We start from the raw sequence: 25,631 nt of genomic DNA on the forward strand, positions 1-25,631 counted from the left end.
CACGGTGCATCGGGCAGCCTCAGTTGTCTGGTGCATTGGGTAGCCTCTATGGTCTCTATTAATAGGACGCCTTGATTCACACGGTGAATCGGGCAGCCTCAGTTGTCTGGTGCATTGGAAGCCTCTATGGTCTCTTGCAAAAGGAAGCCTTGATTCACACAGTGCATTGGGCAGCCTCGGTTGTCTGGTGCATTGGACAGCCTCTATGGTCTCTTGCAATAGGAAGCCTTGATTCACACAGTGCATTGGGCAGCGTCGGTTGTCTGGTGCATTGGGCAGCCTCTATGCTCTCTTGTAATAGGAAGCTTTGATTCACACAGTGCATTGGGCAGCCTCGGTTGTCTGGTGCATTGGGCAGCCTCTATGGTCTCTTGCAATAGGCATTGGAAAGCCTTGACTCGCCTAGCACATTGGAAAGCTTTGGCTCATCTAGAGCATTGGAATGCCTTTGCACTTCTAGCACATTGGGAAGCCTTGGCTCGTCTAGCACATTGAAAAGCCTTGGCTCATCTAGCACATTGGCATGCCTTGGCTCATCTAGTACATTGGAAAGCCTTGATTTGTCTAGTAGATTGGAAAGCCTTGATTCATCTAGCACATTTGATAGCCTTGGCTCCTCTAGCACAGTGGAAAGCCTTGATTTGTCTAGCACATTGGAAAGCCTTGGCTGGTCTATAGCATTGGAAAGCCTTGACTCGTCTAGCACATTGAAAGCTTTGGCTCATCTAGCAAATTGAAAAACCTTGGCTCACCTATCACATTGGCAAGCGTTGGGTCGTCTAGCACATTGGAAAGTGTTGACTCATCTAGCGCATTGCAAAGCCTTGGCTTGTCTATCACAGTAGAAAGCCTTGACTCGTCTAGCACATTGGAAAGCCTTGGCTCGTCTAGCACATTGGAAAGCCTTGGCTCATCTAGCACATTGGAAAGCTTTAGCTCGTCTAGCACATTGGAAAGCCTTCGCTCGTCTAACACATTGGTTTCATCTAGTGCATGGGGAAGCTCTAGTTTGTCTACAACATTGGAAGCCTCTGGTGCCTGGTTCATTGTTTTGTCTAGTGCATGGGGAAACCTTATTCCGTCTACAACATTGGAAGCCTCTGGTGCCTGGTATAGGAAGCCTTAATTCACACAGTGCATTGGGCAGCCTCGGTTGTCTGGTGCATTGGGCAGCCTCTATGGTCTCTAGTAATAGGACGCCTTGATTCACACGGTGCATTGGGCAGCCTCAGTTGTCTGGTGCATTGGAAGCCTCTATGGTCTCTTGTAATAGGAAGCTTTGATTCACACAGTGCATTGGGCAGCCTCAGTTGTCTGGTGCATTGGGCAGCCTCTATGGTCTCTTGTAATAGGAAGCTTTGATTCACACAGTGCATTGGTCAGCCTCGGTTGTCTGGTGCATTGGGCAGCCTCTATGGTGTCTTGTAATAAGACGCCTTAATTCACATAGTGCATCAACAGCCTCAGTTGTCTGGTGCATTGGGCAGCTTCTATGGTCTCTTGTAATAGGAAGCTTCGATTCACACAGTGCATCGGTCAGCCTTGGTTGTCTGGTGCATTGGGCAGCCTCTATGGTCTCTAGTAATAGGACGCCTTGATTCACACGGTGCATCGGGCAGCCTCAGTTGTCTGGTGCATTGGGCAGCCTCTATGGTCTCTAGTAATAGGACGCCTTGATTCACACGGTGCATCGGGCAGCCTCAGTTGTCTGGTGCATTGGGCAGCCTCTATGGTCTCTAGTAATAGGACGCCTTGATTCACACGGTGCATCGGTCAGCCTCGGTTGTCTGGTGCATTGGGCAGCCTCTATGGTCTCTAGTAATAGGACGCCTTGATTCACACGGTGCATCGGGCAGCCTCAGTTGTCTGGTGCATTGGGCAGCCTCTATGGTCTCTAGTAATAGGACGCCTTGATTCACACGGTGCATCGGGCAGCCTCAGTTGTCTGGTGCATTGGAAGCCTCTATGGTCTCTTGCAATAGGAAGCCTTGATTCACACAGTGCATTGGGCAGCCTCGGTTGTCTGGTGCATTGGGCAGCCTCTATGGTCTCTTGCAATAGGAAGCCTTGATTCACACAGTGCATTGGGCAGCATCGGTTGTCTGGTGCATTGGGCAGCCTCTATGCTCTCTTGTAATAGGAAGCTTTGATTCACACAGTGCATTGGGCAGCCTCGGTTGTCTGGTGCATTGGGCAGCCTCTATGGTCTCTTGCAATAGGCATTGGAAAGCCTTGACTCGCCTAGCACATTGGAAAGCTTTGGCTCATCTAGAGCATTGGATTGCCTTGGCTCTTCTAGCACATTGGAAAGCCTTGGCTCGTCTAGCACATTGAAAAGCCTTGGCTCATCTAGCACATTGGAAAGCCTTGATTTGTCTAGTAGATTGGAAAGCCTTGATTCATCTAGCACATTTGATAGCCTTGGCTCCTCTAGCACAGTGGAAAGCCTTGATTTGTCTAGCACATTGGAAAGCCTTGGCTGGTCTATAGCATTGGAAAGCCTTGACTCGTCTAGCACATTGAAAGCTTTGGCTCATCTAGCAAATTGAAAAGCCTTGGCTCACCTATCACATTGGAAAGCGTTGGGTCGTCTAGCACATTGGAAAGTGTTGACTCATCTAGCGCATTGCAAAGCCTTGGCTTGTCTATCACAGTGGAAAGCCTTGACTCGTCTAGCACATTGGAAAGCCTTGGCTCGTCTAGCACATTGGAAAGCCTTGGCTCATCTAGCACATTGGAAAGCTTTAGCTCGTCTAGCACATTGGAAAGCCTTCGCTAGTCTAACACATTGGTTTCATCTAGTGCATGGGGAAGCTCTAGTTTGTCTACAACATTGGAAGCCTCTGGTGCCTGGTTCATTGTTTTGTCTAGTGCATGGGGAAACCTTATTCCGTCTACAACATTGGAAGCCTCCGGTGCCTGGTATAGGAAGCCTTAATTCACACAGTGCATTGGTGCATTGGCAGCCTCTATGGTCTCTAGTAATAGGACGCCTTGATTCACACAGTGGATTGGGCAGCCTCGGTTGTCTGGTGCATTGGGCAGCCTCTATGCTCTCTTGTAATAGGAAGCTTTGATTCACACAGTGCATTGGGCAGCCTCGGTTGTCAGGTGCATTGGGCAGCCTCTATGGTCTCTTGCAATAGGAAGCCTTGATTCACACAGTGCATTGGGCAGCCTCGGTTGTCTGGTGCATTGGGCAGCCTCTATGCTCTCTTGTAATAGGAAGCTTTGATTCACACAGTGCATTGGTCAGCTTCGGTTGTCTGGTGCATTGGGCAGCCTCTATGCTCTCTTGTAATAGGAAGCTTCGATTCACACAGTGCATTGGGCAGCCTCGGTTGTCTGGTGCATTGGGCAGCCTCTATGGTCTCTTGTAATAGGAAGCTTTGATTCACATGCATTGGGCAGCCTCGGTTGTCTGGTGCAATGGGCAGCCTCTATGCTCTCTTGTAATAGGACGCCTTGATTCACACAGTGCATTGGGCAGCCTCGGTTGTCTGGTGCATTGGGCAGCCTCTATGGTCTCTTGTAATAGGAAGCTTTGATTCACATGCATTGGGCAGCCTCGGTTGTCTGGTGCATTGGGCAGCCTCTATGCTCTCTTGTAATAGGACGCCTTGATTCACACAGTGCATCGGGCAAACTCAGTGTCTGGTGCATTGGGCAGCCTCTATGGTCACTTGCAATAGAAAGCTTTGATTCACCCAGTGCATTGGGCAGCCTCGGTTGTCTGGTGCATTGGGCAGCCTCTATGGTCTCTTGCAATAGGAAGCCTTGATTCACACAGTGCATCGGGCAGCCTGAGTTGTCTGGTGCATTGGGCAGCCTCTATGCTCTCTTGTAATAGGACGCCTTGATTCACACAGTGCATCGGGCAAACTCAGTGTCTGGTGCATTGGGCAGCCTCTATGGTCACTTGCAATAGAAAGCTTTGATTCACCCAGTGCATTGGGCAGCCTCGGTTGTCTGGTGCATTGGGCAGCCTCTATGGTCTCTTGTAAAAGGAAGCATTGATTCTTGCATGGTAACGTCTGCACTTTGGATTAACCAGGAATGTATTTGGTGCAGTGAAATGCTGTGCCTGCATGAAAACATATTCTGTCTTTTTTGCAGCCTGGAGGGGACATGAATTTATGGAGCCCTGAGGTTCTGTGAAACTTTGAGCTTGAGTGATAGCTTCCCTCTGTAATGTTGTCAGCATTTGCCGTCTCCTGTGAGTGGAGCTACTGTTTTAGACACAAATGGTGGTAGAGGCGATGCAGCTGGAGGTGGTGATGACGCTGTAGGTGGTTGTGATAATGTTGCTGGTGGTAATGATGCTGCTAATGGTGGCCATGCTGTTGGTGCTGCTTCTGTGAAAGGCTGCTACTGGTGGGGAGGATTCCACAGGTGGTCCTGCTTTTGGTAATGATTAATATGTTATTGTAACGATGCTACTTGTGGTGATGATGATTCAGGTGGGGATGCTGCAGGTGATCACGACGCTACTGGTGATATGATGTTGCAGGTGATCACGACGCTACTGGTGATATGATGTTGCAGGTAGCTGTGAGGAGTATGCTCCAGGCGATGTAGCTAATGTTGATGCTGGCAGTGGTGCTGATGCTGCTGCTGATGATGACGCTGCCTGTGATATGATGCTGCAGGTGATCACGACGCTACTGGTGATATGATGCAGGTGATCACGACGCTACTGGTGATATGATGCTGCAGGTGATCACGACGCTACTGGTGATATGATGCTGCAGGTGATCACGACGCTACTGGTGATATGATGCAGGTGATCACGACGCTACTGGTGATATGATGCAGGTGATCACGACGCTACTGGTGATATGATGCTGCAGGTGATCACGACGCTACCTGTGATATGATGCTGCGGGTGATCCTGATGCTACTGGTGATATGATGTTGCAGATAGCTTTGAAGAGTATGGTCCAGGCGATGTAGCTAATGTTGATGCTGGCAGTGGGGCTGATGCTGCTGTTGATGATGACACTGCCTGTGATATGATGCTGCAGGTGATCATGATGCTACTGGTGATATGATGCTGCAGGTGATCATGATGCTACTGGTGATATGACGCTACTGGTGATATGATGCTGCAGGTGATCACGACGCTGCTGGTGATATGATGTTGCAGATAGCTTTGAAGAGTATGGTCCAGGCGATGTAGCTAATGTTGATGCTGGCAGTGGGGCCGATACGGCTGTTGATGATGACACTGCCTGTGATATGATGTTGCAGGTAGCTGTGAGGAGTATGCTCCAGGCGATGTAGCTAATATTGATGCTGGCAGTGGTGCTGACGCTGCTGTTGATGATTACACTGCTTGTGATGTGATGCTGCAGGCGGCTGTTATGAGTATGCTGCTGGTGATGTAGCTGCTGTTGACTCTGCTACTGGTGCTCATGCTGCTGATGCTGATGCTGGTGCAGGTAATTATGCTGCTGGTGGTGATGATGCTACAATTGCTGATACTACTGGTGATGATGTCGCGGATGCTGCTTCTTATGGTGGTGCTGTAGCTGGTGGTAATGCTTGTGCTGCTGGTGGTAATAGTGATGCCGTTGATTTTTGTTATGCTGCTGGTGAAATTGCTACAGGTGGCAGAGATACTGCTGCTGTTGTAGCTGTTGGTGGTGGCATTGCTGTGGAAGGTGGTGAGGTTCCTAAACATTGTTTCATGCTGGTTCTGCAGGTGATGATGCTGCAGGTATGCTGCTGTTGCATTTTTTGTGATAGTTTTGCTTGTAGTGATGATGACCCAGGTGGTGATGCTGCTGTTGATGCTTCTGCAGGTGGTGATGCTGCTGCGGATGATACTGCAGGTGGAGATGTTTCCGCAGGTGATAGTTATCGCGCTATATGTGGCTGTGATAATACTATGATGATGATGATGCTGTAGGTGATCTTGATGCAGACGATGATAATGATGCAGGTGGTGATGATACTGCAGATGGTTGCAATGCTAATGCTGCTGGTGATGTAGCTGATGTTAATGCCTCCACTGGTACTAGTGCTGCTGGTGATGATGATGATGCTAGTAGTGATGATGTACTTGGTGGTGAGGCCACTGATAATGACATCACTGGTGGCAATGCTGCTTCTGGTGGTTAATATGTTGCTGATGGTAACGCTTCTGGTGACTATGGTGCCTCGGGCAATAATTAAGCTGGTGACTGTGGTGACGCTCCTGGTGATGATGTTGGTGGTGGTGGAGAAGCTGTTGCTGCTGGTGGTGATCCTGCTAGTGCTGATTATGCTGCAGGTGCTGAAGATGCCTCTTTTATTGATGCTACTGTTGATGATGCAGTATGTGCAGCTGGGGCAGATGCTGATGATGATGTTGCAGGAGTCACTGCTAGTGCTGATTATGCCGCAGGTGGTAAAGATGCCTCTTTTAATGATGCTAGTGATGATAATGCAGTGTGTGCGGCTGGGGCAGATGCTGATGATGATGTTGCAGGAGTCACTGCTAGTGCTGATTATGCCGCAGGTGGTAAAGATGCCTCTTTTAATGATGCCAGTGCTGATGATGCAGTATGTGCGGCTGGGGCAGATGCTGATGATGATGTTGCAGGAGTCACTGCTAGTGCTGATTATGCCGCAGGTGGTAAAGATGCCTCTTTTAATGATGCCAGTGCTGATGATGCAGTATGTGCGGCTGGGGCAGATGCTGATGATGATGTTGCAGGAGTCACTGCTAGTGCTGATTATGCCGCAGGTGGTGAAGATGCCTCCTTTAATGATGCTACTGATGATGATGCAGTGTGTGGAGCTGGGGCAGATGCTGGTGATGATGTTGCAGGAGTCACTGCTAGTGCTGATTATGCCGCAGGTGGTAAAGATGCCTCTTTTAATGATGCTAGTGATGATAATGCAGTGTGTGCGGCTGGGGCAGATGCTGATGATGATGTTGCAGGAGTCACTGCTAGTGCTGATTATGCCGCAGGTGGTAAAGATGCCTCTTTTAATGATGCCAGTGCTGATGATGCAGTATGTGCGGCTGGGGCAGATGCTGATGATGATGTTGCAGGAGTCACTGCTAGTGCTGATTATGCCGCAGGTGGTAAAGATGCCTCTTTTAATGATGCCAGTGCTGATGATGCAGTATGTGCGGCTGGGGCAGATGCTGGTGATGATGTTGCAGGAGTCACTGCTAGTGCTGATTATGCCGCAGGTGGTAAAGATGCCTCTTTTATTGATGCTAGTGATGATGATGCAGTGTGTGGAGCTGGGGCAGATGCTGGTGATGATGTTGCAGGAGTCACTGCTAGTGCTGATTATGCCGCAGGTGGTAAAGATGCCTCTTTTAATGATGCTAGTGATGATAATGCAGTGTGTGCGGCTGGGGCAGATGCTGATGATGATGTTGCAGGAGTCACTGCTAGTGCTGATTATGCCGCAGGTGGTAAAGATGCCTCTTTTAATGATGCCAGTGCTGATGATGCAGTATGTGCGGCTGGGGCAGATGCTGATGATGATGTTGCAGGAGTCACTGCTAGTGCTGATTATGCCGCAGGTGGTAAAGATGCCTCTTTTAATGATGCCAGTGCTGATGATGCAGTATGTGCGGCTGGGGCAGATGCTGATGATGATGTTGCAGGAGTCACTGCTAGTGCTGATTATGCCGCAGGTGGTGAAGATGCCTCTTTTAATGATGCTAGTGATGATGCAGTGTGTGGAGCTGGGACAGATGCTGATGATGATGTTGCAGGAGTCACTGCTAGTGCTGATTATGCCACAGGGGGGGAAGATGCCCCTTTTAATGATGCTAGTGATGATGATGCAGTATGTGCGGCTGGGGCAGATGCTGATGATGATGTTGCAGGAGTCACTGCTAGTGCTGATTATGCCACAGGGGGGGAAGATACCCCTTTTAATGATGCTACTGATGATGATGCAGTATGTGCGGCTGGGGCAGATGCTGATGATGATGTTGCAGGAGTCACTGCTAGTGGTGATTATGCCGCAGGTGGTGAAGATGCCTCTTTTAATTATGCTAGTGATGATGCAGTGTGTGGAGCTGGGGCAGATGGGGATGATGATGTTGCAGGAGTCACTGCTAGTGCTGATTATGCCGCAGGTGGTGAAGATGCCTGTTTTAATGATGCTAGTGATGATGATGCAGTATGTGGGGCTGGGGCAGATGCTGATGATGATGTTGCAGGAGTCACTGCTAGTGCTGATTATGCCGCAGGTGGTGAAGATGCCTCTTTTAATGATGCTAGTGATGATGCAATGTGTGGAGCTGGGGCAGATGCTGATGATGATGTTGCAGGAGTCACTGCTAGTGCTGATTATGCCACAGGGGGGGAAGATGCCCCTTTTAATGATGCTAGTGATGATGATGCAGTATGTGCGGCTGGGGCAGATGCTGATGATGATGTTGCAGGAGTCACTGCTAGTGCTGATTATGCCACAGGGGGGGAAGATGCCCCTTTTAATGATGCTACTGATGATGATGCAGTATGTGCGGCTGGGGCAGATGCTGATGATGATGTTGCAGGAGTCACTGCTAGTGCTGATTATGCCGCAGGTGGTGAAGATGCCTCCTTTAATGATGCTACTGATGATGATGCAGTATGTGCGGCTGGGGCAGATGCTGATGATGATGTTGCAGGAGTCACTGCTAGTGCTGATTATGCCGCAGGTGGTGAAGATGCCTCCTTTAATGATGCTAGTGATGATGATGCAGTATGTGCGGCTGGGGCAGATGCTGATGATGATGTTGCAGGAGTCACTGCTAGTGGTGATTATGCCGCAGGTGGTGAAGATGCCTCTTTTAATTATGCTAGTGATGATGCAGTGTGTGGAGCTGGGGCAGATGGGGATGATGATGTTGCAGGAGTCACTGCTAGTGGTGAATATGCTGAATCTGGTTGTGATAATCACGCCGCCGATGATGTATCTGATGTTGATGCAGCCTTTGATGCTGCTTCTTGTGATATTGCTGGTGGTGATGATTCTGTTGGCCATGGTGATGCTGCAGGTGATGTTGCTGCAGGTGGAAAGGACTGAATGAAACGGCATTTATAGAGCGCACGCCTACTCTAAGGAGTGTCTTGGCGCTAGTAGCAGTTTCTCTGCAACACAGGATACTGGACAGAATGACCTCATTTTCTGAATAGCCAAGTTTTTTATTTCTTCCTGAAAATTGAGAGTTCAGGGGTGGCCCAAAGTTCCAGCGGGAGCTGATTCCAGGCTTCAGCACCAAAATACGAGAATGATCTTCCACCGATTCTAGTCCGGTGGATTTTTGGGATGGTGACTAGATGACCATAAGTCGATCGTTATGTCCTGGGGAGGGCATAAATAGAAAGCCTCCTCCTAAGGTATACTGCGCCCTTTCCATGCAGTGCTTTATGCGCTAGGGCCAGTGTTTTAAATTGAATCCTCATTTTCACGGGAAGCCAGTGAAGTGCATAAAGATGTGGGGACAGACGGGTCCCCACAGAATCAATCTGGTCGCTGCATTTTGAACAATTTGTAACCGGTTCCAGAGATATTCTGGCAGGCCCAGAATCAAGTCTGGAAGTGATCAAGGCCTGAACCACTGTTTTCCTATAATCATCAGAGGAATGGCAAGACTTTTGTCAGAGTGCTAGTAACCCAAAACAGGTGCCCACCAGAGCTTAAATTTGGGTTTGAAGGGACAGCGCACTGTCAATTTTAATCAGCAAATCTTTTACCGTGCTCTGAAGAGTGGCCGGGGGACATCCTGGGGCCACCACAATCTCCATACTTCTGTAGGAGTTGTGCCAAAGAAAACAATCTCGTATTTGTCTGGGTTACATTTTAGTTGGTTGATGGCCAAGCAGTTAAACACTTTAGATAGACAGGTTTGATGATTTCACCCTCGAATTCTGCCCCTTTATCCCGGGTGAAAAGAAGCTGAGTGTCATCAGCATATGATATCATTTGGCTTTGCATGATTCAGCAAGAGCTGGTGGCTGGGAGCTGTAGTTTACCATTCTCCTGGTGAAAACAAGAAATCATTCTGTACTTCACTCTTGGAAACCCTTGCGCCCTATACCATGCAATCAGACAATTTCCTACTAGCAGGAGATTTTAACCATCATCTAGACACCATCTCCAAGTCAGACTCTGCATGCTTAATAGCAGCCATGGAGTCTCTAGGCCTCTCTTCCAAAGTATTTAGCCCCACGCACACAGCGGGACATACGTTGGACACCATCTTTACATATATCCAAGATCTAGTAGTAGAACCCCCTTTGGCTTTAAGCTGGACAGATCATCTGGCTTTAAGATTCTCATCGGAAATTCTTAAGCTAACAAACCAGCCGCAATATCGTAGGGGTCCTCGGAGATCCTGGAGAAAGTTGACACTAACGTCATTTAGCTCGGCTTTCACTGCCCCACTATTTGGTAATTGTATGAACAGTGATACGGCATTGGAAACGTTGGAGGCCTCGGTAACTCAGGCCCTTGATATCATTGCCTATGGTAGGCAAGATCTGGGAAAGGGCAGCTCCAGCACCATGGTACACTGATAGCCTCAAGAAAGAAAAAGCTGCATGTAGAAACAGGGAGAGAAAATCAAAACAGGAGGGGGACAAATTAGCATATAAAATAGCACACAGGGCATTTCTAAACAACTGCAATATAGCCAGAAGAGCGTATCTAGGCACCAGAATCATCGAAGCCGAGAGCTCTTCCAAAGAGCTATTTCAGATCCTTAAGGAGTTCACTAACCCGAGAGCAAATAATCCTTCCCTCCCGTCGACTCAAAAGCTATGCGACGATCTAGCAAATCATTTTAAGCAAAAGATCGATAAAATCTTTAGTTCCTTCGGCACAGAAGAGGACTTTAGGGTGGAACCACATGTCACTTGAGGGCCCCACCTCTCCCCGCCTGGAGTCCTTCACAGACATTACTCTTGAGCAAGTACTGCCCTTACTAGCGCACACTAAATCGGGGTCCCCCTTAGATCTGGCCCCTCCCTTCATCATCCCATCCCTCACACTGGTCCTCGCAGACCCAATTACGGAAGTCTGCAACATTTCATTAGCCACGGCCACCTTCCCTCATAATTGGAAAATGGCACAAATAAAACCTTTACTAAAAAAAACACCCTAGGCGATCCTTCGGATCTTCAAAATTAGAGACCTATCTCTCTTCTCCCATTTTTTTCTAAAGTCATAGAGGCCTTGATTAATAAACAACTCACGGGCTACCTTGAACAAAACAACCTACTTGATCCTTCTCAGTCAGGCTTCCGTGCATTTTATAGCACCGAATCCGCAGACAGAAGTAACAGACACGATCAGGCTGGCGTTGGACAAAGGGACACCCACGATGCTAGTTCTCCTTGACTTGTCAGCAGCTTTTGACACCATCTCTCATAGAATCCTTTGGGATAAGCTACGATAGAATGGTATCAGAGGAATGGCTCTAAAATGGCTTGAAAGCTTCCTGGCCGATGGAACACAATGTGTCCAATTGGACACGTTTACATCACAGACCATGGTTGCTGACAAGGGGGTACCCCAGGGCTCCATTTTAAGCCCCACCATATTCAACATCTATGTGTCTTCTCTGGCCACAATGATTAGATCCTGTTGGATCGATACCATCTCGTACGCGGACGACACCCAAGTGGTAGTTACTATTGAGACGGAATCCCACGTCGGCCAGAGAAAAGTTTTAAATTTGCATGCTAAAAATAGCCACATGGATGACTGTGAATTATCTACAGCTCAAATCCAATAAAACGGAGATCCTGCTGTTTGGAAAAGCAGAAGAGCGTTGGGCCTCAGATTGGTGGCCTTCAAAGCTCGGTGAACCTCCCACACCTAAAAAGTGGGCGAGGAATCTGGGTGTTATAATTGATGATAGACTTTCCATGGAGGAGCATGTGAAAACCATCTCGGGCACCTGCTTTGGCCTGATGTGAATGCAGAGAAAAATATTTCCTTGGATCCCCTTTTGGCCAGAAAAGCCCTTATACAGGCACTTCTAGTTAGCAGACTAGATTACGGAAAGTCTCTACTGGTAGGGATTAGGGAAGATTTACTTTCCAGGTTGCAGGTTGTTCAGAATACAGCGGCGCATCTAGCCCTCAATCAGCCTGTCCAAACTCCGTCGGCACCCCTTCTACGACAGCTGCACTGGCTGCCTGTTAGGAAAAGAGCAGAATTCAAGCATTTGTGGCTGGTGTTTAAATCACTCCAAGGGAATGGTCCAGCTTACATAATGAAGAAGCTAAAACCATATACGCCCACCCGCCAACTGAGATCGAGCGACCGACAGCTGCTCTGCTCCCTGAGAATCAGGAGAGTTAGAATGGGCAGCCGCTCCTTCTCATATCTCTCCCCCTTCCACTGGAAGAGACTGCCAGATAACATACGTGCCTGTTCCAATCTCAGACAGTTTAAGAAACTTCTTCAAACCTGGTTGTTCTGTCATTAAACCAGCAATCTTCGCTCTGCTTTGTCTGCTACCAAGGCGCCGAGAGATCCCCTTGGGGATGATTTGATTGCGCCCTATAAATCCTAGTAATTATAAATGCTCCCAGTTGTGCTTATACTGCTAGTGGTGGTTTTAGTGCTGCTTATGGGCATCCTGCAGGTGGTGGTGATTCTGCAGATGGTGCTGATGATGTTACAGGTATTTGTGATGCTGCAGTAGGTGGTGGTCCTTCAGGTAATCATGCTGCTCGTGATGTTGCTGCAGGCGCTTGTAACGATGCTACAGGTGGTGTTGCTGCCGGCGGTGATTATGCTGCTCATGGACATGCAGTAGGTGGGGATGATGCTGTCATAGGTGATGGTGCCTCAGGTGATAGTGATGAAGCTGCAGGTTTTTGCAATACTGCCGAAGGTGGTGATGCTTCAGGTGGTGATGTACCTGGTGATGTTGCTGTTGGTGATTGTAATGTTGCTACATTTGGTGATGATGCCAGTGGTGATTGTGCTGCCAGTTGTGGCAATAGTGCTGCTTTGCAGTTGGTGATTATGCTGCAGGTGCTTGTGCTGCTGCCACAGGCAGTGATGCTGCAGGTAGTGCTGTTGCTGGTTCTAGTTCTGCAGGTGGTGATGGTGCTGCAGATGACGATGATGCTGCAGCAGCTGGTGATGATGCTGCAGCAGACGGTGGTGATGCTGCAGCAGTGGTGATGCTGCTGTTGGTTGTGATGATGCATCAGGGTGTGGAGATGAAGCTGCACATGTTTATATTATTGTAGCGGGTGTTGATGCTGCAGGTAGTGATGCTGCTGGTGATGATGCAGCAGTTGATGTTACCTCTGGTGATGGTGCTGCAGCTGGTGATGATGCTGCAGCAGACGGTGGTGATGCTGCAGCAGTGTTGATGCTGCTGTTGGTTGTGATGATGCATCAGGGTGTGGAGATGAAGCTGCACATGTTTATATTATTGTAGCGGGTGTTGATGCTGCAGGTAGTGATGCTGCTGGTGATGATGCAGCAGTTGATGTTACCTCTGGTGATGGTGCTGCAGCTGGTGATGATGCTGCAGCAGGCGGTGGTGATGCTGCAGCAGTGTTGATGCTGCTGTTGGTTGTGATGATGCATCAGGGTGTGGAGATGAAGCTGCACATGTTTATATCATTGCAGCGGGTGTTGATGCTGCAGGTAGTGATGCTGCTGGTGATGATGCAGCAGTTGATGTTACCCCTGGGAATGGTGCTGCAGCTGGTGATGAAGAGGATGATGCAGCAGATGGCTTTGCTGTTGCAGCAGGTGGTGGTGTTTCTGGTGGTTGTGATGATGCAGCAGATTGTGGTGATCAAGAAGTAGGTGCTTAGAATGTTGTGGCAAGTGGTGATACTGCTGACAGTGATCCTGCTGCTGATGATGCAACAGTTGCTGGGGCCGCTGGTGATGGTGCTGCCGGTGGAGATGCTGATGGCGGTGCTGCTGCTGATGGTTGTGATGATGCAGCAGGAAGTGATGATGAAGCTGCTGGTGTGTGATTAACCCTGGGCGTAGGACTACGCTATGCTCGCTTAGATTGGGTAGTTTGCGCAACTACAAGCTACACGAATTGCATGTAGCACAGTGCAAAAACACGTAGCGTAACAGGCATTTTTTGCTTGCTCGCGGTCCTCAACGTCAAGTTGGCAACCGCGAGCAGGCAAAATAACATCCCGGCGAGACTTTTTCCTCGTTCGCGATCAGCAACATCAAGTTGCCGATCGTGAGCATGGAAAATAAACCTCCCGGCGAGATTCTTAACGCGGGGACGTCAGGTTTCTCATTGTGAGTGGTCGCGCATGCTCGCGACCGCTCGCGATGAGAAACTACCAGTCCGGGTTGAGAAAGCTGCCGCTCGAGTACAAATCTATTCGAGCGGCAGAAAACGACCGCTTGCGCTGCGCAAGATGCAGTTTGCAATGATTGCACAGTGCGGACATGCCTCCGGCACTGTGCAATCAGTGCGAACAGCATTTTGCATAGTGCACTGCGCAGTACGCATAGCTTGCGCAGTGTGAAGTGCACTTTGCGTAGCTACGCGTAGCGCTACTAGGCAAACTACGCCCAGGGTTGTACATGATACTATGACATGTAGTGGTCCTGCTGGTGACGATGCAGCAGGTGGTGGTGCCACTGGTGATGGGCTGCGGATGGTGGTGTTGCTGCAGGTGGTAATGAGAGTGCAGGTGGTGGTGGCGGTGATAAAGCTGCAGGTGTTTCTCATGGTGCAGCCGATGGTGTCGCTACAGGTAGTAGTGCTGCTGTTAATGTTGCATTAGGTGGAAGGACCGCTGCTGATAGAGCTGAATATGGTGAAAGTGACGATAATGGTGCAACTGGTGATGCTGCTGTTGGTTGTGAAGAGACCAGGTGGTGATTAAGCTGTAGGTGGTTTATTGACTGATGATTGAATGTATAAAGCGCCAGGAGGTACTTCAGGAAGGAAGAGCCCTGCTGCTAGTAGAGGAGCAGTAAGTGGGATCGGATACCGATACGCGATTCTGAGGCAGGAGGTAATGCTGCAAGTAGTGATGCTGCTGGTTTTGATACCACAGAAGGTGCCATCGGTGATGCTGCTGCCGGTGGTGACGACGATAATGAGGATGCAGGTGGTGGTGCTACATCAGCAGGTGGGGATGCTTCTATTGGTGGTTTGAGGATGCAGAAGATGGTGGTGAAGAAGCTGCAGGTGCTTGCGATGCTGTGGTGGGTGATGGTGCGGCTGCTGATGCTGCAAGCGATGGGGCTGCAGGTGGCAATGGTGCAGCAGGTAGGAGTGCTGGTTGTGACGGTGCAGAAGGTGGTGATGAATCTGCAGGTGCTTGTGATGCTGTGGAGGGCAGCGATACTGCTGATGCAACTGGTGATGCTGTAGTTGGCGATGGTGCTGCAGGTGGTGATGATGCGACAGGCGATGGTGCTGCAGGCGGCTGGTGCTGCAGTGGTGATGATGATGATGTGGCAGAAGGCAGTGGTGATCCAGGTGACAATGGTGCAGCAGGTGCTGGTGCTGCTACAGGTGGTAATGATACAGCAGGTGCGGCTGCAGCTGCTGGTGTTAGTGGTGATGCAGCAGGCGAGGGTGATGCTGCTGGTGTTAGTGGTGAATCAGCAGGTGAGGGTGCTGCTGCTGGTGGTAGTGGTGATGCAGCAGGTGGGGGTGCTGCTGGTGGTGGTTGTGGTGAATCAGCAGGTGGGGGTGCTGCTGCTGGTGGTAGTGGTGATGCAGCAGGCGAGGGTGATGCTGCTGGTGTTAGTGGTGAATCAGCAGGTGAGGGTGCTGCTGCTGGTGGTAGTGGTGATGCAGCAGGTGGGGGTGCTGCTGGTGGTGGTTGTGGTGAATCAGCAGGTGGGGGTGCTGCTGCTGGTGATAGTGGTGATGCAGCAGGTGGGGGTGCTGCTGGTGATGTTTGTGGTGATAAAGCAAGTGAGGGTGCTGCTGGTGGTGGCAGTGGTGATGTATTAGGTGAGGGTGCTTCTGATGGTGGTTGTGCTGATGCAGCAGGTGAAGGTGCTGCTGGTGGTGGCAGTGGTGATGTATTAGGTGAGGGTGCTTCTGATGGTGGTTGTGCTGATGCAGCAGGTGAAGGTGCTGCTGGTGGTGGCAGCGGTGGTGCAGAAGGTGGGGCTACTGCTGGCGGTGGTGGTGGAGATGCAGCAGGCAAGGGTGCTGCTGGTGGTGTTTATGGTGATGCAGGAGGCGAGGGTGCTTCTGGTGGAGAGGTGTGGCGCCGCGGCCAGGGCGACTGACTCGGAATCTGGGGATCATGGTTCGATCCCTGGCGCCGGCGGCAGATTAGCCCAGCACCATGTGACTCTGGGCAATAGCTTGCTTAATCTTCCCGATGGCCCCCAGCGCCTAGAGACCCTTACGGGTGATTGTTTGCGCTTTACAAATGTGGATTACTATTATTATGTTGTGGTGATGCAGCAGGTGGGCGTGCTGATGCAGCAGATGAGTTTGTTGCTGATGGTGGTTGTGGTGATGCAGTAGGTGAGGGTGCTGATGTAGCAGGTGAGGGTGCTACTGGTGGTGGTTGTGGTGATGCAGTAGGTGAGGGGGCTGCTGATGGTGGTTGTGCTGATGCAGCATGTGAGGGTGCTGCTGGTGGTGGTTGTGCGGATGCAGCAGCTGAGGGTGCTGCTGGTGGTGTTTGTGGTGATGCAGCAGGCGAGGGTGCTGCTGCTGGTGGTTGTTGTGATGCAGCAGGTGAGGGTGCTGCTGCTGGTGGTTGTTGTGATGCAGCAGGTTGGGGTGTTGCTGGTAGGCTGGTGGTGGTTGTGGTGATGCAGCAGGCGAGGGTGCTGCTGGTGGTGGTTGTTGTGATGCAGCAGGTGAGGGTGCTGCTGGTGGTTGATGTGATGCAGCAGGTGAGGGTGTTGGTGGTGGTTGCGCTGATACAGCAGGCGAGGGTGCTGCTGGTGGTTGTTGTGATGCAGCAGGTGAGGGTGCTGCTGGTGGTGGTTGTTGTGATGCAGCAGGCGAGGGTGCTGCTGGTGGTTGTTGTGATGCAGCAGGTGAGGGTGCTGCTGGTGGTGGTTGTTGTGATGCAGCAGGCGAGGGTGCTGCTGGTGGTGGTTGTTGTGATGCAGCAGCAGGCGAGGGTGCTGCTGGTGGTGGTTGATGTGATGCAGCAAGCGAGGGTGCTGCTGGTGGTGGTTGCGCTGATGCAGCAGGCGAGGGTGCTGCTGGTGGTGGTTGATGTGATGCAGCAGGCGAGGGTGCTGCTGCTGGTGGTTGTGGTGAAGCAGCAGGCGAGAGTTCTGCTGGTGGTGCTTGTGGTGATGCAGCAGGCGAGTGTGCTTCCGGTGGTGGTTGATGTGATGCAGCAGGCGAGGGTGCTGCTGGTGGTGGTTGTTGTGATGCAGCAGGCGAGGGTGCTGCTGGTGGTGGTTGTTGTGATGCAGCAGCAGGCGAGGGTGCTGCTGGTGGTGGTTGCGCTGATGCAGCTGGCGAGGGTGCTGCTGGTGGTGGTTGATGTGATGCAGCAGGCGAGGGTGCTGCTGGTGGTGCATGTGGTGATGCAGCAGGCGAGGGTGCTTCCGGTGGTGGTTGATGTGATGCAGCAGGCGAGGGTGCTGCTGGTGGTGGTTGATGTAATGCAGCAGGCGAGGGTACTGCTGCTGGTGGTTGCGCTGATGCAGCAGGTGGAAGTGCTGCTACCGGTGGTCGTGCTGATACAGCAGGTGGCGACGACGCTTCAGGTGGTCGCGCGGGCGCTTCTGCTGCTGGCTTTGGGTGCCGCTTGCGCGATGCTGCTGCCGGTCCCGCCGCCGTGCCTTCTTGCAGACGGAGGCAAGAGCCCTCCAGTGTGACGGAATGTGCATCTCAGCTCTCGCCGCTCCCCCGCCCTCTGCCAGATCTTAAATATTTAAAGGCATTTTCTCTCTTGCAATAGGGGTGGCTGTGGTGGCGGTGCGTGCGCCTCGCGCAGACGGGGAGGCGGGGGAGGGGACCCTCCTCTGCAAAGCCCAGTTTGCTCCAAGAGCCAGGACCGGGAGAGGAGCGCGGATCCAGGACCGGGAGAGGAGCGCGGATCCGGGAGAGGAGCGCGGATCCAGCCCGGATCGCACCGGCCGGGCCGCAGGAGCTCCCGCAACAGAGGGGACAGGAGCGCCGAGCCGCGGCCAGGGAGCCCTTTTTTGGTTCCCTTGATGTATTTGACCAGCTCATTTTTCTGTGTTTTCTTCGTTTCTTCGTAAGTTGATGGCCCTGCACCTGTGCGTCTTCGGGAAGAGCTGGAGCCGAGCATGCGGGGCGATGGTAAGGGCGAGCCTGCGGGGGCGTGGGGGGAGCTCTCCAGGGGTGAGAGCGCTCCGGTGGTGTGGAGGGGAGGATGGCTGTGCATGACAGGAGCAGGGGTGCGGAGAAGCGGGTCGCGGGGAGTGGAGCAGAGGTGTGGGGGAGCTGACACAGTGTGGGGGGAGCGCTCAGGCGATGTGGAGGGGGAGGCTGGCTGTGCATGTCAGGGGTAGGGGTGAGGAGAAGCGGGGCGAGGGGGGGTGGGTCAGGGGTGTGGGGGGGAGCTGGCAGCGTGTGGAGGAGTGGGCTAGGAGCGAAAGGTGGCGCTTCACAGTGCGGGGAAGTGCGGCTGTGCGGGATGAGCGGGACAGGGGATGGGGTGAGTGGCGCTAGGGGTGTGGAGAGGTGGGGCATTGGAGGAGCGGGGCTGGGAGTGCGGAGGGACGGACCTAGGGGTGTAGGGGAGCGGGACAGGGGTGCAGTGGTGCAGGGCGCAGGTGCCGAGCTGGGGAGAGGGAACTGAGTGTAGTACCGGGCCAGGGGTGCGTGGGAGCGCGGCATAGGGTGCACAGACGCGGGGAGTGAAGCTGGCCATGCGGAGGAGGGCTGCTGAGAAGGCAGAGGAGAGGGGCTGTAGAGGAGCGGACTGGAAGCGTGCGTGGCCCGTGGCGATGCAGAGACAGCGTCCTTTCTGGAGTGCGTCTGTCTGTCTCCTTGTGTGTGACTGATGCGGGCGCAGCCCCCTCCCCACAGCACCCTACTGTCTCTGTTTTACCACAGTGCGTCTCTGCACAGCACTTTTCTCCGCCTACCTCATTTTACCACCTCGCACAGGTCTCCCTCTCCACAGCACGCGCATGTCTCTTGTGTACAGTCGCGCACAGAGCTCTCTCCGAAACGTCCATCGCTGTCTCTCTTTTACCGCAGAGACAGGGCTTCCACTCCAGACCCCCTTCCCTCGGTCCCTTTTACCATATTACTGGGAGGTCTCCTCCTACAGCACACCGTTGTCTCTTTTCACGCGCAAAGCTCTCGCCATAACACACACCTGCCTCGTGTGCTGTTGGGCACCGACCGACCTCACCACAGCACGCGCGTGGCTGCCTGTTTCACAATCACGCACGGAGTTCAATCAGTCTGCACATGTCGCGGTCTCTCTTACCCGTATGTAGAATTCACTGTCTGTCTCTTGTACCTCACGCACAGAGCACTCTGTCTGCAGCACTCATCCATGCCTGTTTCCCCATCACGCACAGAGCCCACTGCCTACAACACTCATCTCTGTGTCTTGTACCATCACACACAGAGCACAGCCCACAGGACTCATCTCTGCCTCTTGTACCATCACTATCAGAGCACACCGTCTACAGCACTCATCTCTGCATCTGTTACCATCACGCACAGAGCACAGCCCACAGCACTCATCTCTGCATCTGTTACCATCACTATCAGAGCACCCTGCCCACAGCACTCATCTCTGCATCTGTTACCATCACTATCAGAGCACACCGTCTACAGCACTCATCTCTGCCTCTGTTACCATCACGCACAGAGCACAGCCCACAGGACTCATCTCTGCATCTGTTACCATCACGCACAGAGCACAGCCCACAGGACTCATCTCTGCCTCTTGTACCATCACTATCAGAGCACCCTGTCTACAGCACTCATCTCTGCATCTGTTACCATCACGCACAGAGCACAGCCAACAGGACTCATCTCTGCCTCTTGTACCATCACTATCAGAGCACCCTGTCTACAGCACTCATCTCTGCATCTGTTTCTATCACGCACAGAGCACACTGCCCACAGCACTCATCTCTGCATCTGTTACCATCACGCACAGAGCCCACTGCCCACAGCACTCATCTCTGCCTCTTGTACCATCACTATCAGTGCACCCTGCCCACAGCACTCATCTCTGCCTCTGTTACCATCACACACAGAGCACAGCCCACAGGACTCATCTCTGCCTCTGTTACCATCACGCACAGAGCACACTGCCCACAGCACTCATCTCTGCATCTGTTACCATCACACACAGGGCACAGCCCACAGGACTCATCTCTGCCTCTGTTACCAGTGCTGGAAGTGAAAACACTGAAGTGTAGGTAGACTGTAGCAGAGTGCCTGCTTGCTACTGAGAAGTGCAGGTTATCTCCCTCTCAAAATAAAGAAGTGCAGGTACTCCGTGCCGAAGAGCACCGGCCCATTTAAAGCACTGTCTGCTCCCGCAGCCCACACCTCACTTTCTCCAGCGCTCAGCGCCCCCGCTTCGAAAAGCATGCATGTAACTCTCTCTTTTTGGCGCATGTGTGTGTTCAGTCATCACAGGGAGCTCACTCTGTGCAGTGCAGTCTATTCCGCCTCCACATCTGCATGTGCACGAGCCCCATCACCACAGCTCCTCGAGTTTCTGCCCAGCGCTCGTTCCCGCTACGCTTTCCAAGTGTAACGCTTCTAGTTCTCCAGTCTCTCCCCAGCTCTCCATCAATGCACCTTCTTGTCCTTTTATGTCTCCATCCCTTCCGTTTCCCACTTCCCTTTCATGACCGTTCTCTGCGCATTTCCTCTCCTCCACTCCCTTCTCATCCCATCTACTGTTTGCCTTTCTTCCTCTCCTTCTGTTATCCTTCTTTCGCTTTATCATCCCCTTGCTCTCTTGTGCTCTTCGTTTTTATCTCTTTAACCCTTTCTATCTTTCTTTGTCCCTCACTTTCTCTTTTGCCCATCTTACTCTGTATCTGTTGCTCTTCGTTTTCCACCTTTTCTCTTTGTGATTCTCTTTCCTTCTCTCCCTCTCGCTTGCTATCGTTCTCTATCTATATAATTATATTGATGTTTTATTTTCTCTCATTCTCGCTTTCACTTGATCTTTTTTCCCTATGTCCCTTCTTTTGCCTGTTCACGGCATCTCCTCTCTCGTCTTTTCCTATTCTTTTTAACCACGCCTCCATGTTCCCCTCTTCACTTCTGTTTCTTTCTTTACCTCTCATTCCCTATCTTTTGCGTTCCCTTCCAGTGTCTTTTCCTCTCCTCGCTCATTCTATATTTTCACCTGCACTATTACTGTCTTTCTTCCTCACTGTTTTCTTCTCTCCCCATTATCTACCTTCCTCTGTTTCTGGTTCTTTCTCATTCTTTCTTGTGCTCTTCCCCTTTCTCTGTCACTTCCCTCTTGTTTCTCTTTCTTTCATTTTCTGCCTCTAACTTCCTCATTTTGCTCTTTTTTCACTCTTCCTCTTTCTATCTTTATCATTCTTTCTCTCATTTCCTATCTATCTTTCTCTACATTCTCGCCCTTTTCTCTTTTTGTTTCTCTTTGCCCTCTCTTTTACCCTTTCTCGTCCCCAGTCTTCTTCTGCCCTCTTTCACTTCTCTTACTCCCTCCTAGCTATCTGCGGGCCTCTATCCTTCCCTCCCCCTCTTGCCATGGTCTCCTCTTTTATCTTCCTCGTTTATTCTCTCTCTTGGTGTATCTTGGCCTTACCCTGTTCTCCTTCGCGTTCTCTCGCTCCCTCTGTTTCACTCTTTCTTGCCCCCTCTCTTTCTCCCTTTACCACTGTCCCAGCAGTTTGTAAATTAAGAGCCAGTGCAGTTACCTTCTCTGGGAGCCGAGGCTCCGCGTCGCTGTGAAATCTGACTCAGTCTACAGAGTTTTTTATTATTGTTGCATTTTTATATAGCGCGAAATCGACCCGAAGGTATTGGAGCGCTTTACATGAGCACCAGTTACAAGCACTGGGAATGCGAGTTGTGCTGAGCCCACGTCCAGTGTATCCACCTTCCTGCTTGTGAAATGCTTCTTTCAGTTTGTAGAGCTGTTGTTGCTGCGCGGGTCCTGCCTGCGTCCCTTCCTGCCTGTGAGGTTATGCCACAGACTTCAGAGTTTTGCTGATTACACAGGGTTGGTGTACAGACCTCTCTGGGAAACGGTGCCTCTGCCTGCAGAGTTATGCTGCCTGCCCTGGTCCTGTATATGCGCCCCTCTGCCTGTGAAGTTATGTCTCAGTCTGCAGAGCTGTGCCGCCTGCCCTGGGCATGTATATGCGCTCCTCTGCCTGTGAAGTTATGCCTCTGCCTGCAGAGTTATGCTGCCTGCCCTGGGCCTGTATATGTGCTCCTCTGCCTGTGAAGTTATGCCTCAGTCTGCAGAGTTATGCTGCCTGCCCTGGCCTAGTACATGATCCCCTCTGCCTGTGAAGTTATGTCTCAGTCTGCAGAGCTGTGCTGCCTGCCCTGGGCCTGTATATGCGCTCCTCTGCCTGTGAAGTTATGCCTCAGTCTGCAGAGTTATGCTGCCTGCCCTGGCCCAGTACATGATCCCCTCTGCCTGTGAAGTGATGCCTCAGTCTGCAGAGCTGTGCTGCCTGCCCTGTATATGTGCTCCTCTGCCTGTGAAGTTATGTCTCAGTCTGCAGAGCTGTGCCGCCTGCCCTGGCCCAGTACATGATCCCCTCTGCCTGTGAAGTTATGTCTCAGTCTGCAGAGCTGTGCGGCCTGCCCTGGGCCTGTATATGTGCTCCTCTGCCTGTGAAGTTATGTCTCAGTCTGCAGAGCTGTGCCGCCTGCCCTGGGCCTGTATATGTGCTCCTCTGCCTGTGAAGTTATGTCTCAGTCTGCAGAGCTGTGCGGCCTGCCCTGGGCCTGTATATGTGCTCCTCTGCCTGTGAAGTGATGCCTCAGTCTGCAGAGCTGTGCCGCCTGCCCTGGGCCTGTATATGTGCTCCTCTGCCTGTGAAGTTATGCCTCAGTCTGCAGAGCTAGGCTGCCTGCCCTGGGTCTGTATATGTGCTCCTCTGCCTGTGAAGTTATGCCTCAGTCTGCAGAGTTATGCTGCCTGCCCTGGCCTAGTACATGATCCCCTCTGCCTGTGAAGTTATGTCTCAGTCTGCAGAGCTGTGCTGCCTGCCCTGGGTCTGTATATGTGCTCCTCTGCCTGTGAAGTTATGCCTCAGTCTGCAGAGTTATGCTGCCTGCCCTGGCCCAGTACATGATCCCCTCTGCCTGTGAAGTTATGCCTCAGTCTGCAGAGCTGTGCGGCCTGCCCTGGGCCTGTATATGTGCTCCTCTGCCTGTGAAGTGATGCCTCAGTCTGCAGAGCTGTGCTGCCTGCCCTGTATATGTGCTCCTCTGCCTGTGAAGTAATGCCCCAGTCCTCAGAGCTGTGCTGCCTGCCCTGGGCCTGTATATGCGCCCCTCTGCCTGTGAAGTTATGTCTCAGTCTGCAGAGCTGTGCCGCCTGCCCTGGGCCTGTATATGTGCTCCTCTGCCTGTGAAGTTATGTCTCAGTCTGCAGAGCTGTGCCGCCTGCCCTGGGCCTGTATATGCGCCCCTCTGCCTGTGAAGTTATGTCTCAGTCTGCCGAGCTGTGCCGCCTGCCCTGGGCCTGTATATGTGCTCCTCTGCCTGTGAAGTTATGTCTCAGTCTGCCGAGCTGTGCCGCCTGCCCTGGGCCTGTATATGTGCTCCTCTGCCTGTGAAGTTATGTCTCAGTCTGCAGAGCTGTGCCGCCTGCCCTGGGCCTGTATATGCGCCCCTCTGCCTGTGAAGTTATGCCTCAGTCTGCAGAGTTATGCTGCCTGCCCTGGCCCAGTACATGATCCCCTCTGCCTGTGAAGTGATGCCTCAGTCTTCAGAGCTGTGCTGCCTGCCCTGGGCCTGTACATGCGCCCCTCTGCCTGTAAAGTGATGCCCCAGTCCTCAGAGCTGTGCCGCCTGCCCTGGGCCTGTATATATGCCCCTCTGCCTGTGAAGTTATGTCTCAGTCTGCAGAGCTGTGCCGCCTGCCCTGGGCCTGTATATGTGCTCCTCTGCCTGTGAAGTTATGTCTCAGTCTGCAGAGCTGTGCCGCCTGCCCTGGTCCTGTACATGCGCCCCTCTGCCTGTGAAGTTATGTCTCAGTCTGCAGAGCTGTGCCGCCTGCCCTGGGCCTGTATATGTGCTCCTCTGCCTGTGAAGTTATGTCTCAGTCTGCAGACCTGTGCCGCCTGCCCTGGGCCTGTATATGTGCTCCTCTGCCTGTGAAGTTATGTCTCAGTCTGCAGAGCTGTGCTGCCTGCCCTGTATATGTGCTCCTCTGCCTGTGAAGTTATGTCTCAGTCTGCAGAGCTGTGCGGCCTGCCCTGGGCCTGTATATGTGCTCTTCTGCCTGTGAAGTTATGTCTCAGTCCTCAGACCTGTGCCGCCTGCCCTGGGCCTGTATATGTGCTCCTCTGCCTGTGAAGTGATGCCTCAGTCTGCAGAGCTGTGCTGCCTGCCCTGTATATGTGCTCCTCTGCCTGTGAAGTTATGTCTCAGTCTGCAGAGCTGTGCGGCCTGCCCTGGGCCTGTATATGTGCTCTTCTGCCTGTGAAGTTATGTCTCAGTCCTCAGAGCTGTGCTGCCTGCCCTGGGCCTGTATATGTGCCCCTCTGCCTGTGAAGTTATGTCTCAGTCTGCAGAGCTGTGCCGCCTGCCCTGGGCCTGTATATGTGCTCCTCTGCCTGTGAAGTTATGTCTCAGTCTGCAGAGCTGTGCCGCCTGCCCTGGGCCTGTATATGTGCCCCTCTGCCTGTGAAGTTATGTCTCAGTCTGCAGAGCTGTGCCGCCTGCCCTGGGCCTGTATATGTGCTCCTCTGCCTGTGAAGTGATGCCTCAGTCTGCAGAGCTGTGCTGCCTGCCCTGTATATGTGCTCTTCTGCCTGTGAAGTGATGCCTCAGTCTGCAGAGTTATGCTGCCTGCCCTGGGCCTGTATATGTGCTCCTCTGCCAGTGAAGTTATGTCTCAGTCTGCAGAGCTGTGCCGCCTGCCCTGGTCCTGTATGTGCGCCCCTCTGCCTGTGAAGTGATGCCTCAGTCTGCAGAGTTATGCTGCCTGCCCTGGCCCAGTACATGATCCCCTCTGCCTGTGAAGTGATGCCTCAGTCTGCAGAGCTGTGCTGCCTGCCCTGTATATGTGCTCTTCTGCCTGTGAAGTGATGCCTCTGCCTGCAGAGTTATGCTGCCTGCCCTGGTCCAGTATGTGCGCCCCTCTGCCTGTGAAGTTATGTCTCAGTCTGCAGAGCTGTGCTGCCTGCCCTGGGCCTGTACATGATCCCCTCTGCCTGTGAAGTTATGTCTCAGTCTGCAGAGCTGTGCTGCCTGCCCTGGGCCTGTATATGTGCTCCTCTGCCTGTGAAGTGATGCCTCAGTCTGCAGAGCTGTGCTGCCTGCCCTGTATATGTGCTCCTCTGCCTGTGAAGTTATGTCTCAGTCTGCAGAGCTGTGCCGCCTGCCCTGGGCCTGTATATGTGCTCCTCTGCCTGTGAAGTTATGTCTCAGTCTGCAGAGCTGTGCCGCCTGCCCTGGGCCTGTATATGTGCTCCTCTGCCTGTGAAGTGATGTCTCAGTCTGCAGAGCTGTGCCGCCTGCCCTGGGCCTGTATATGCGCTCCTCTGCCTGTGAA

At 52.2% G+C, this 25,631-nt stretch overlaps 1 protein-coding gene across 1 annotated transcript in view; it reads left to right on the forward strand.

The window, feature by feature from the left end:
* Positions 1-18,119: 18,119 nt before the first annotated feature.
* KCND1 (potassium voltage-gated channel subfamily D member 1) overlaps positions 18,120-25,631 on the forward strand; it is a 793,973-nt gene continuing 786,461 nt past the window's right edge. Inside the window, exon 1 of the mRNA XM_085630298.1 lies at positions 18,120-18,226. The gene's annotated coding sequence lies outside the window, so the exon portion shown is untranslated. The remainder of the gene's footprint in view (positions 18,227-25,631) is intronic.

The sequence above is a fragment of the Triturus cristatus genome, chromosome 10 (assembly GCF_964204655.1).
Source record: "Triturus cristatus chromosome 10, aTriCri1.1, whole genome shotgun sequence".
Lineage (NCBI taxonomy): Eukaryota > Metazoa > Chordata > Amphibia > Caudata > Salamandridae > Triturus > Triturus cristatus.